This window comes from Rhineura floridana, chromosome 12 (genome assembly GCF_030035675.1).
Source record: "Rhineura floridana isolate rRhiFlo1 chromosome 12, rRhiFlo1.hap2, whole genome shotgun sequence".
NCBI lineage: Eukaryota > Metazoa > Chordata > Lepidosauria > Squamata > Rhineuridae > Rhineura > Rhineura floridana.
In genome coordinates this window covers 42,244,060-42,256,704 of record NC_084491.1, presented here as the reverse complement: position 1 = coordinate 42,256,704, position 12,645 = coordinate 42,244,060, and the positions used below count along the sequence as shown (strand labels likewise).

The following is a 12,645-nucleotide window of genomic DNA, read 5'->3' as shown; positions in this document are numbered from 1 at the left end:
GCCCACCCCTTCTCCGTGAATATGATTTGTATGTGCGCTCCAAATTACAAGCCCCTGTGGATTGTAATCTCAGAAACAGACAGGCCTTCTCAATTTGGGTTGCTTGCTAAAGAGGAAGCAGGCAGGGAATACTCCTTGCCAGCAAGATGGTGAAAGGAAGCATTCTTTATTTTCCATTCTTGCTGCTAAAAAAATAGGAAAGAAAGAAAATAAGCTCTCTGCATGTGCTGCCCACATGTTGTTCCTTCATAGAGCAGGCTTGGGAATTTATGTGCCTTTGGGATCACTAAAAATTGGCCATAAACGTCATGATTCTGTGAGCTTCCCCCCTCCTTTCCTGCCCCAAGATTACACTGACTGAAGATCATCATTTTCTTGCCCCAGTTTACAAGTCCATCTTCATCCAAGGCCTCATGTCCCAGTCATCCCTTGGAATCAATGGGGTTGAATGATTCAACAAAAGGCCAGACCCTGGCAAGGAGAACACAGCAGACTTAGATGCAAAGAATTGGCTTCTTTGTTCACCTTTTCTTTCTTAAGGTTTCCTTATCCTTTCTGCTTTCTCTATATTTTTCCTTGCTCCCTCTCCTCCTCCCTTCACTTCTTTCTATTGAGGTCCTCTGGGGCAAACCTCTGAAAGAAGGAATGGCAGCCGTAGGGGCCAGTTCCTAGGAATCTCACAAGTGAGAGAACGCTGCCGTTGTAACGCCCTGCTTGAGGGCTTCCCTTGGGGGCATCTGGTTGGCCACTGTAAGAAGAGGATGCTGGACTATGTTCTGTAAAAAAAATAAAAATAAAAGCAATCATGCATTTATTTATTAAATTTATATATTGGCCTTCCTCCTGAAGAAGGCCAGAAAACATAACAAAACAGTTTAACACAACAAAAAGAAAAGCATTCCAAAAACAGTTAAAAACATGCTAAAACACAGTTGCAGTTTGAGACACATTCTTCCATCCAGTGAATGAACTGAACAGTCCCCTTCAGCCATCAAATGCCTAGTAAACAGGAATGTTTTCAACTTCTTCCTGAAAGTCAATAGTGATGGAGACAGATGTACCTCACTGGCAATAGTTTTAAGTGTTACATTTTCATATTATTGTTATGTTTATCTTTTGTTGTCTTTGATTGCAAACCTCTTTGGATAGGCATTTGCCCAGAAAAGCGTCCTAAAAATATTTTAAATATAAATAAATCGATAAAATGCTAGATGAGCTCCCCCACAGTTTATTTATTTATTTAAAATTTTTCTATCCCGCCTTTCTACCCTACAATAGGGCGCTCAGGGCGGCTTACAATAAAATCACACGCACACATAATAAAATTGTACACGATAAAAACACAAAACATTACAGTAAATTAAAATACATAAAGTACAATTAAAATACATAAAATACAATATGCATATGTATATATATACACACACAAACATACAGGTAGACAGACAGTTCCCAGGATTCTTTAGGGGGATATTTGTGTAACAACGGTTTTAAAGTGGTATGATACTGCTTTCAATGCCTGGTGCAGGTGTGGCCTAGAGAACAGAGGCCTAGAGGCAGCCAGCAATGTGTCCTCTTGACCCTTACCCTTCTTGGCTTATTAAAGCTTGCAGAGGAGGTTTGACTGAGTGGATCCAGGTTGTGGGCAATGTGTTGTTGCAGGAGGGAGTGGTTCCAGCCATCCTGAAAGAGGCGGTGATCTGACCGCTCCTGAAAAAGCCCACTCTGGACCCATTGGTTTGTGACAACTATTAGCCAGTCGCAAATGGGAAGGTGACTGAGAGGGCTGCGGCACAGCAACTGCGAGTACTTTTAGATGAAACAGATTCTCTTGACCCATTCCACTCTGGGTTCAGGCCTGGCTATGGGACTGAATCAGTCTTGGCTGCCTTGATGGATGACCTTTATTGGGAGAGTGCGACCCTGTTATTCTTACTTGATCTCTCTGATGCTTTTAATACTATTGACCATGGTATCCTTCTGGGCCAACTTGGTGAGAAGGGTATTGGAGGCACTGTTTTACAGTGGTTCCGATCCTATCTCCAAGGTCATTTTCAGAGAATAGCATTGGGTGATTAACTTTCAGCTCCCTGGCAGTTGTGCTGTGGGGTGCTGCAGGGTACCATCTTGTCTCCGTGCTGTTTAACATATATATGAAGCTGTTGGGAGCGGTCATCATGAGATTTGGGGCAAGGTGTCAGCAGTATGCTAATGATACCCAGCTCTATTTCTCTGTAGCATCTGAATTGAGAGAGGCCATGCAAGCCCTGGACCGCTGCCTGGACTTGGTGGTGGGCTGGACAAGGGCCAATAAATTGAGTCTGAAACTTAGCAAGATGGAGGTGCTGTGGGTTGGTGGTTCCAGAGTTCAGATGATTGGTAAGTTGCCTGCTTTGGATGGGGTTGTACTCCCTCTGAGCCAGTCTGTAGTCTGGGGGTGCTCCTGGATCCACCTTTGTAGCTAGAGGCCCAGGTGACCTCCGTGTATAGGAGTGCTTTTTACCAGCTTTGGCTGGTAAGACAGCTGTGGCCATTTCTGGACTGGGGTAGCCTGACCACTGTAGTCCATGCACTGGTAACTTCCAGGCTGGATTACTGTGCTCTATGTGTGGCTGCCCTTGAGGTTGATCCAGAAGTTGCAGGTGGTACAAAATGCAGCAGCGAGACTGCTCACTTGGGTAGGGTATCACCAACATGTCACCCCACTGCTGAATGAATTGCACTGGCTACTTGTTATCTACCGGGCTAAGATCAAGAGCTGGTTTTGGTGTACCAGGTACCTGAAAGACGGTCTTATCCCTTATATACCCAGTTGATCACTGTGCTCTGCAGGTGAGGGCCTCCTGCAGATACCATCTTATCAGGAAGTCTGTACTGCGTTACATAAGAAGCGGACCTTTAGCATAGTGGCACCACCCTTTGGAATTCCCTCCCCTTAAATATTAGACAGGTGCCATCTCTGTTATCTTTTCTGCGCCTACTGAAGACCTTCCTCTTTCAACAAGCCTTTTAAGTAGAGACCATATCCCAGTCTGCATCTATGTTGGAATTGCTTTTTAATGCATTTTAAAGCTTTTTTAAAAAAACGTATTTTAAAGCTTTTTTAAAAAAACTTTTTTAAAGATGCTTTGTTTTAATATGTTTTTAAGAATGTTTTGTTTTAATGTATTTTATAGTCTGTTTTTATGATGTTTTGTTTGCCACCTTGAGCTACTACTGGGAGGAAGGGAATTTCTAAAGGAAGACATCATGATTAAACTGTTTCGAAACTGGTTTTAAATTAGTAATGTAGAACTTCCCTCAGAAAGTCCGACATTTTATGGGTAAATACCAGGGAACTAAACTCTGCCTCCCTTAGAGTTGCTACTTTTCCTGACAAGTCCTGGATCTTTTTATAAGCCCAATAGCACCATGAACAAGGACCCCATTGGAGCTCTTGCCAAGCTTTTATTTCTTCCCTAAAAGCCCAATACTTTTTGACAATAGCCATAACCTTTTCTGACTAGAAAACACTGCATCTGAAATTTCCCCATTAGCCTTAGCAGGTATATATTCCAGTTAGGCTGCTGCTTAAACAAGGCTTTCCCTTTTTAAGTCATTCTGTACTGCTTCCCCCCCAACCGTATGAAATTATTTACCCTGTGTTAGACATTTGTTATTTCCCATTCAATTCAGCCAAGAGCGTGGCGGGAATAGTGTGTGAAGTAATGTTTTGGAGACCTTTGTTGGATTTGTGTCAGCAGATAGGCGCGGCAGTCATTTGTGGTGCAAAGCAATCGTAGCTCAAACAAGGTTATCCGAAATTGCCTAAGGCAAGGGGAGGACAAAAACAGGCTTTCCAACCTGCAGAGTGTCAGATTAATCAATAAAACATGAACAAAAAGGCGATATTGTTGTGTCAATGCCTTTTGTCACATTTTTATTTTCATATACAATGTGATAATTAATATTGATTTTTCTTCCTGACAGAGGCACCTTAATATTATGTGCGTTAGACGTGGTTTTTTTTTTTTAACTCTCTCTCCACAGTTTAAAGGATTTAAGCTTCAGGAAAAAGGAATATCTTGTACCCCCTCTTATTCTCATTGTTGGGGAAGGATGCAAGGTTTATTCATTACTCTCAGGTTTACACTATTCAGGGACTGACGTCTATATTACCAAACATATTGCCTGCTTGTTTTGAGGAACACGGCTGATGCAATTTGAGAAGGATGATATCAGAACTCCAGGCAGATTGTTGAAATGGTGCAGGGTGCCTTTATATAAGGGAGAATGTTGTTTACTGCAGCTTCATTAGAAAAGCATTGCTGAACCAGATTAAGAGTCCATCTAGTCCAGGGATAGCATAAAGCTTCATATTGGGAAGGTTTTCAAAACACTGCCCCTCTTCAGCAGGCCAGGAAAATTTAAACTTGTTTGACTCCTGCACACAAGAGAAAAAAAGACTGAAAGCTATATACTTACTCAATTTATGAGATTTTCAGAAAAGCAGGAAAAACCAAGTTTTCTGATTTGCAGAGGGCTCTAGTTACTGCCATGTCAATCACAACTTTGACTTCCCTTATTGGCTACAAATCTGAAAGGGCAGGATTAGAGCAGCCAGCTATGAGCTAATTTTATTGAAGTTGTGGGGGGGGGCTGACATTTTGATGTATATCTCATGAACCAGACCACCAAGAAACTTATTTAAAAAAAAAATGAAAGCAGAGAGTCTGGAGATTAAGGTGCTCACCCGGAGACCCAGAGAGCACTCCAAAAACCGGGAGTCTCCAGGTGAAAACCAGAGACCTGGCAATCCTAAAATAATACTTCATCCAAAAATTTTGCTACTCCATCACATGACCACCACATAAGTTCTGGGTTGATGCAGGACACCCACAGTGGGGTGAAATGCCACTTCTGAAAGATCTTTAACATCACTTCCCTCATAGAGGATGAAATGAAATGGAAATTTAGTCCCTAACTTTATCCAAAAAGGTCTATCAACAGTCACTTTCCCATCAATTTCCCACATTGTTTTCATTCCTTATGGTGATCCAAATTCTTTACAGCTTAACAGGACATAAATTTTAGAAACCAGCCCCCCTTCACCTTCTTTTACTGAGGAAAGTAAAAAATTCAAAAGGTGCAAGTCCTCTAAGTGCTTGCTGTATAATATTTGGTTTCCAAATAAAGTCCCCTATTTGACATCAGGCCAGCCAGGTTATCTCTGAATTCTGCATTTGGTCTCTCCACATATTTTTAGAGGTTACCAACCTGTTGAGGCCAGTGGGCACATTTGGAATTTTAAGAAAGTGACGTGAGTACTAGTCACTAAATGGCTGCCATAATTGGGCCATGGCCTAACACAAAATGTCCACCATGGAGGCATGGCATAACACAAAATGGCTGCCAAACCTAAAAGAACAGAAAAAGAGAGAGGATTGCTAAGAGGTGCAGCATACCACCCCATCAGCCTCCTCACCAATGGAAAAAGAAGACACTTATATCAGCCACCACTGAAGTTGCTCACAGAGAGAGGCTTTTGCACCTCTCCACTGTTCAGGATGGATGGGAGGGTGGGTCTCCAAAGACACTTATTAATATTATTATTATTATTAGACTGATATCCCTCCCTTCCTCCCAGTAGGAGCCCAGGGAGGTATCTTGGCATCCAATGAAATGTGGTCATGCTTAAGGAGGCACATTCAATATAGGAGAGGCCAAGCCAGTATGAACAGGAACTGAGCTGGAACAGCAAGCAGTCTCTTGTCCATTGTGGATTTTTGAGGGGATATATATTAAAGCTTTTCCCAAGCACCATAGGAGGCAGTATACGGCACCCGTGGGAGCTATGCTGGCAATCAGAGCTCTACTAACCTTTTTTTAAAAAGATGTTTTGAATGCTTTTTTTTTTTTTAAGTTTTTAAAGATGTTTTGTTTTGATGTATTTTAAAGTATGCTTTTATGATGTTTTTAAGTGTTTTTAGTGCTTTTGTTTGCCACCCTCGGCTCCTGCTGGGAGGAAGCTCGGGATATAAATTTTCTTTCTTTATAATATAAATCAAATAATAAATAAATATTGTGACCCATCCTCCAGTCACCATCGCCACAGTGCAGTGGGAAAGGCTGCACTGCTTAACCCTCACACAGATCCAGCAAAAAAACCCCCACACTGGGTGACTTTGGGATATATCTGGACCCCAATTAAGTTGCAATGGAAGATGGGATCATTTTGTCCCCCAGAGACCACTTTTTATTGGTCACCACAAGTGTGCTTCACAATACCAATGGACCTTGAGCAAAAGCAACAACACTTATGCAGAGGAGGTAGAACTTTTCTGAGCAGCCTGCACTGACCCCTTCTCCAGGCATATCGAGTAAACAACATAATTTCTGGGGTAATTTTGGATCCCAGTGGTTTTTGTTTTGCTTTATTTCCAGAAGGAAAACGGTAAGTGGTAACTGGCTGAAATTTGGGGATGTTTGTGCCAATGTCCTAGAAAGACAATCTTGTACATCTACTGATATGCAAATTACACAATAAAAGGCAGAAATTTGCCCCCAGGGCTTCTTCTGGAGGTATTTTTGGACTCCAGTGGTGCTTTTGTTTCCAGGAGGAAAACAGTAAGTGGTAACTGGTTGAAATTTGGGGATGTACAGATTAAATTTGTGACAATGTCCTAAAAGGACACCCCTGTAGGTCTACTAATGTGTAAATTACAATTGAAAAGTGCACCTGGGGACAAAGAGTACCCCACAAGGATTAATTTCTCCTTTCTAGACAACTATTTATGGCTCAGGAAAGCTGTCATGTATCAAACCTTAGGATAAAGCAAGGAATGACCACTCCTCAGCAGTGACAGCTTAGATCCAGGGCACTTTTCAGTGCCATGAGGCACCCCAGCAAAAAAGAGTTGAACTTGTGCAGAGGGCCATTTCATTCCAGTCAGGCACCCAAGTCCTGACACCTCTCACTTTAAAAAAACAACAACACTTCACAAGAAACCAGATTGTATTCATAAAAAAACCCCACATTACAAAATAACTTGATCTATTCATGGGATAAAAAATAGCAAAGCTGTTTGTCTCCTTTTTGAATTTTTCCCCACTGCAATGCCTTTTGCAAGCAGGCTCATGGAGCTAAATGGGGCATCAATGATTGTTTACTTCTCTGCCCTGCTTTTTATCTTTCATCTTGATGATATTTTCTTTGATGCTGGCTTTATAGCACTCCCAATGACTTTATCTGTCTTCTCCCTCTCTTTGGCTTGTGTAGCTATGGGAACCAGCATTAAACGTCCATTCAGTTACACAATCAAAATGAATTCTCAAAACAAAAAGGAAGGATTTAACACCAGTACTTTGCAAACTTCTCTCCCCTCTGTGCAAGCGAATTATGTGTCTAATTCTTAGCTCACTTATTGGACCACAAGAGCCACCTGCATGCTTTATGGGGAACTGAGGTTTTGTTCTTAAGCCTGTGTTCAATGCCATTGGCAGAGAAAAGGTGGTGGTGGGGAAGCTTTTCCTTTTATCAAGGAATAGTCTCAGTCACCTTTTCTTTCTGTTTCAAATGTTGGCAGGTATGCGTTTTGAGGTCCAACATCGACTGAAATTATATTTGCATCTATTTGAATATTTGAATTTGAGTGTTCCCTCCTTAACCTATTGAGAAAGATTTGAATAAAGAGCCAATTAATAAACTGTGCCAAACATGAGCTGCTTGACCGTTCATATCTAAAGTCTTGAAAGTCTGTTTGCAAGACCTGAGATCTCAGCTACCTAGTAGCTCAAAGTAATTCACGAAATGCAAAGCTTGCAGGATTGCTGATGCTTTTTGGTATCGTGCAAAGTTCAGCCCTTGGACCTTTTCCCTTAATAATGATGGGAGAAACAACTGAAAACCGCTTAGAATGTCAAACAGTGCCATAACAACAACAGCAGCAAACAACAGCAACAGGAGTAAAACACCTCACTTCTTCTAATCCAGTTCCACCGGCTGGCCATCCCAATAAAAACAGAGGCCCCTACCTCTCACACATCTCAGGAAAAGGAGTCACTGTCTGCAGTTGTGCTCAGAATGTGGAATGACCTGCACTTGCTACTCTCCTCTAGTGCAGCAATGCGAGCTCCAGGAGCATTCAAAGCTTTAATCTTTGCACTTCCTGTAGCTTGCCATCCTTCTTTGCTTAGTTCTCCCACTTTGTTGGTTTGCCTTCTCCAGGGCCTTTGTGTGGACAGCCAGGGCAGCCAAAGCTGGACCCTCCACCACCAGGGCAGCCAAAGCTGGACCCTCCACCACCACTTCCTCCTCCTCTGAGAAAGAAATGGATGGTGTCTCAGGAGGAGACTTTCCACCTTCCCTTTCCTCTTGTCACTTCTTGGGTGTCATCAAATTTTACATGTATCATTTCTTCTTCTTTTCTTCCTTCCTTGCTTTCATTGCACTTGATGGGTGGGAGGTTTCCAGCTACACCTGCATGCACTTGATGTCGGGCAGAGTGGGTGGGCGGATAGGAGTGGGAAGCAAGTGCTCCACACCCAGCCTCTGGCACCATTTGCGGCCACTTGCACCGCTGCAAGAGCAGACGTTGCTATAGTGCCCACTCCAGCTCCTGTGTGGCTGGAAGCCAAGGCTTCATTTGCTGCCCATCCACAAAGAGCAGAACCGGAACCCCCTGCTCTCTGGGCTCAATGCATTGCTGCCGCTTCCACTCCTCTTTCTGCATCCTTTCTTGACTGGGAGAGTACCAACTGCAGTGTGTGTGGAGACAGATATGGCCTTTAATAGGCCACCCAAAGTCCTGCCCCCACACCAGCTGTGTGCTGGCCACAAAACCGCTCTACCTTTGCCCCCTTTATGAGCCTGAAGAGGAAGTATTGGAAATCTCTTGCACCGAGTGGATTCATGGAAAGGGATTCATGGAAAGGGCTGTAAAGGCCTCATTTTCCAGTTCCATTTGCAGGCAGCTTTCCAAAGCTTGCATCCATTTTTCAGAGATCACCAGATCCCCATGATCCACCACTCAGTTATAGTGCACGCACACACACAAGTAGATGTGTCTGCAGCTGGGTTTTATTTCATGTTCTTCTGACAACTTCAGGGATTAGGCAGCTGGCAGGGAGGCACCTCAGGTGCTTCATCATGAATTATTTTCGGAACTCTTGCACCAGTCAAGGGCTCTTCCCTTCTGCGGGGGATGTGTGCCAGTTGCCAAGACAGATGCCAGCTTCCGTAGCCAGAGGCTTGTATGGGGATGGATCACACAGCATCACTAAGGGAGCCAGAGGAACAAAATCCCAGTGCCCAGAGCTGTTGGTGCCTAAGAAGCACTGCCTGTCTAGCAGCTAGCAACCAGGTTACTGGAAGCTATCACTTCTCTCTCAGCTTGAGCCCAGGAAGGTGTCAATTTAGTGTTGCCTGCCTGATAGAAAGGTAGCCTATGTGGAGGGAACAGACAAGATCTCTCCAATGAGAAGAAGATCACTTCTTTTACAGGTATGTTCATCTACTGCCCCCCCCACACACACACTTTGCTCCCTGGAAATTTTTGTTGGCTCCTAAATTTTATACCCCTTTCAAGAACAATGTGGTATTTCTATTTCTACAGTGTATTTAAAAGATGCAGCTTCTGTGTCTAACTTGCTTGTGTCCCACATCTGCAGGAGCTAGCCATTAACAGAAGAACAAAAAAGACCCAGAGGAGAGGGTCCCCAAATATAAGTAACAAACGACAAAATCGCCCAATATGAAAATGAATAATATAAAAGCAATTGTTATTAGAACATGAACAACTATATATGCAAGCATGTGCAGATGCGTGTATATATAGAATACAAAATTACAAAATGCAAATACAAATTCCCCAAGCTATAGCCACTATATGCAAAAGAAGGAAGTACTCCAAAGAATACACATTATAAAATGATGAGATCTCCAGGTTTGTATCTAGTTTCATGCTTCTTCAGAATCAGATTGGAGAATAATTCATATATGGCAGCCATAAATCCCCTTAGTGCCTCAAATCTTTCTTTCTTTCTTTCTTTCTTTCTTTCTGGAATGCATTATTCCTGATTCTTCTACAAGCACTTAATCATTTGAGTTCAACCAAACTGTTGCCTTTTAGCTTGCATATACACCATACATTTAAAGCACTTTTAAAGCACATGACTTTTCTCAAAGAATCCTGGGAACTGTAGTTTGTTAAGAATGCTGGGAATGGTAGCTGTGTAAGGTTAAACTACATTCCCTAACATTATTTGGGGGAAGGCATGCGCTTTAAATGTATGGTGTGTACTAGGGAGGGAAGACTCTGTCAATTTCCCAATCTTAAACTGAATTCTTCAGGTTACCCCAGCAATTTGCATTGTTTTTAGAAAAAGTCCTATGACAATTCTTCAGCATTTTAGTGTGAATTTCTCCTAATAACACAGTTTTGTATGCAGTTTTGACTATTGTATATACTTTTGCAAGCAATTTCTCCTAATATAATGCATTCTGTATGTTATTTATCATTTGTATTGTATATTATTTGTAATCATTTTTGTACATATTTCCCCTAATATATGCATTTTTATGTATTATTTATTTATTTATTTCATTAAACTTATAGACCACCCCATAGCCGAAGCTCTCTGGGCGGTTTACAAGAACAAATTATGCAGTCAAGTTTCCCGCATTCGGGGAAATTCCAGGGGTCAGCACACCCGGAGTGCAATGGATGAACCTCACCCTAGGAAAACCACCTTCACGATCATGGTATCTACCCTGCTGGCCTAGGCTCCTACTGGGAGAAAGGGCGGGATATAAATCTAATAAATAATAATAAATAATAATACATTTCTGTGAACACTGGATGGTTGGACAGCTGAACTGCAACCTTTGAATAAGTGCAAATTTTGAAGTATGCCTGTTTCAGTTCTCATTATTGTTTCAAAAAGTGTGAATTTGATAAATTCAGCTTTAAATGAGATCTGAATTCCATTCGACCCCCATCCCTAGTGAATACGTACACAGTCTAAAACAATATTGGCTGCCATTATTGCATGCCAAATCTACCATCTCCTCTTACTTCCTCATAAGTCTCTCTCTATCCACCCTCTTTTACAAGCATAGCCAATGAGTCATGGGATGTTTCCATCCAAAAAAGTTGTATCAGGGATGTCAACTTTCTCTGAACCATTTGCCACCAACGGTCTCTGTTCTAGAGATAAGTTGTTCTACAGATAAGGATGTCTCCGAGGCACTGTGATAAATGCCTGCAGAGCTGGCAGCCATGATGAAGAAGTCAGGCCATCTCGCTCGGCTGAGCTGCCAAGTGAGCAAACTCTGCAGTATTCGATTTGGGGTCATGACAATGATAAAATGCATAAGCCTCTCATGCTAACCATGCATCTATAAATCAAGCTGCTGATTGGTCTGCCAATCTCTCTGGGTAGTGCTGATTAAGTTGCCCATTTGGGCACAAACAACATGAAGGGGCCAACCCCTTCAATGACCGGACTAGGGTTTTCCTGACCGGAGGAGCAGTGGGGTTCAGACTCTGGACTGCCAGTTTTTTGGCAGTGTCTGTATGGCAGATGACATTTTAAGGCTACTGCAATGTGATCCAAACATGGGCCTGCCTTTGAAGACTCCTTGGAAATTGTGATTATTACAAAACAAAGCTACTAGGTTAAGTAACAGGGACAGGCTACAGGGAACATATCTCGCCAGTTCTGCAATATCTGCACTGGCTGTCCACTTCTGCACATAATTCAGAGACATTCATTTTTAAGCCCTAAATAACGTGGGACCTGGTTGCCTGATGGACTTGCTTCTCCAGCATGAGCGTACACAAACCATCAGCCTCAGAGGCTCTCCTCCAGATGCTATCCAAAGAGAGGAATTCTTCAGTTGTGATTTGGCAATTGGGGAGGTTGCATTTACAGTATTCACATTTGCAGAAACAATACAGGGACCAAAACAGAGTTATCCTTTGAAATTCACACTACTGCAAACTTTGCAGTACAATTCTTCAGCCAAGTAATATGTGTACAAAAGTTCATATACAGGAGTCAAATGTGCATAAAATTCATATATTATTGAAAAAAATTTTAAAAAATTGTTTAGGGGTAATTGCTTTACAAAAATGTGAATATTAGGCAAAACAGCATACAAACGTGTATATATTAAAAAAATGCAAATTGATGTAGAAATGTGGAGAACTGAACTTAAGAAAGGAAAAATTAGAAACGGTAAACTGAAATGGACAGATTTGCTCATCCCTGACTGTGGTATCTCCAACACCCTCTGATGAGAGACTGAGCTAGTGTCAAATTTGCAGTTTTTCCGGTGCGAGGAGAAGACTTTTTTATTTGGCCGAGCATTCTGGTATATCAGCTAGCTAATTTTAAGCGGATGGTTTTATTGGCTTGAGTGGGTGTTATTTTGCTGTTTATTGTGCTTGTATCGTTTACATTTAAATAGTACAGTTATAAAAAATTGTACTGTATTGTATCAGTTTATTTTTATTTTTTAAAAAAAACCCAGCCTGAGAGTTTTTAACTGAAAGGCAGTATATAAGCTTATTAAATAAACCAACCAGTTAATACATTTTAACATGGTGGACAGAGTTTGAATTAAAAGAGTAGTCCACCGTGGTTCCAAAGCTCAAGAACTCC

General features: G+C 41.9%; 1 non-coding gene across 1 annotated transcript; it reads right to left on the bottom strand.

The window, feature by feature from the left end:
• Positions 1–10,596: 10,596 nt before the first annotated feature.
• Positions 10,597–10,765, bottom strand: LOC133368860 (U1 spliceosomal RNA). Its single transcript, XR_009758776.1, has one exon. It is a non-coding gene; the product is annotated as a U1 spliceosomal RNA (small nuclear RNA).
• Positions 10,766–12,645: the final 1,880 nt, after the last annotated feature.